This window comes from Phyllobates terribilis, unplaced genomic scaffold, assembly GCF_046119375.1.
Source record: "Phyllobates terribilis strain yellow unplaced genomic scaffold, ASM4611937v1 Scaffold_6088__1_contigs__length_46928, whole genome shotgun sequence".
Lineage (NCBI taxonomy): Eukaryota > Metazoa > Chordata > Amphibia > Anura > Dendrobatidae > Phyllobates > Phyllobates terribilis.
In genome coordinates, this window is record NW_027368832.1 from 33,615 (window position 1) to 34,613 (window position 999).

The following is a 999-nucleotide window of genomic DNA, read 5'->3' on the forward strand; positions in this document are numbered from 1 at the left end:
CTAGGTACCTAAGGGTATTGAATCCATCCCTTGCCATGGAAGTGAGCATGTATCCCTACACCACAAGTATAGAACTTCTTCACAATGCCATCAAGGTGGAGAGAAAGCTCAAGGCAATAGCATTCCAAGGGAGTAAGCCAAACAACTCCAACAACAATACAAGGGAAGGAAAGGTAGGAAGTGCTAACCAAAGCAAGCCCAAGGAAGTCATAGCTCCAAGAGAGCCATACAAGGACCATTCCTACCAGTTTCCTAAGTTCCAAGTTTCATCATTTAGCAACCAAGGGAGTACTTCTAAACCCTCTCATACTTCTCACTCTATGAACACTCGAACTAGTAACATAGAATGCCTTAAGTGTCAAGGTAGGGGTCACTATGAGAAAGATTGTCCTAACAAGGGAGACATGATAATCAATGCATTAGGACAACTATTATCTGAACTTATTCATAAAATTGACAATTACCTTAACCATATTTTTGAGCATGAGAATGAACTAGTGCATAATTAAGAGCTAGAGTATGAACAAGGTGCAAGCCTTAGTTGCAAGAAATCCCTTAAGGTCCAAACAAAACTTGTGGAAGATAACCTAGGAGAAGACTTGTATCCTAGTAAGTGTCTAGTTAAGGATAAGGTGTGTGACTTAACCGTAGATGGACATAGTTGTTTCAACATAGCTAACAATGAATTAGTCCAAGAACTACAACTAGTCTCGGTTTTGCACCCTAGGCCTTATGAGCTTCATTGGATGAATGATTGTGTAGAGTTTAAAGCACATTGGAAATGTAAGTTAACACTTAAGTTTGACCATTACATAAACACAATCTCATTTGACATTCTAGCTATGCAAGAAAGTCCATTTCTCTTAGAGAAACCTTGGCAAGATGGTAACAAAGTGATGCATGATGGTTATGCTAACAAGTACCCTTTATTGTTCAATGATGAGCAAATTACTCTCAGGCATATTACTCCATTTCAGATTCTTAGGGCTGCAGAACATA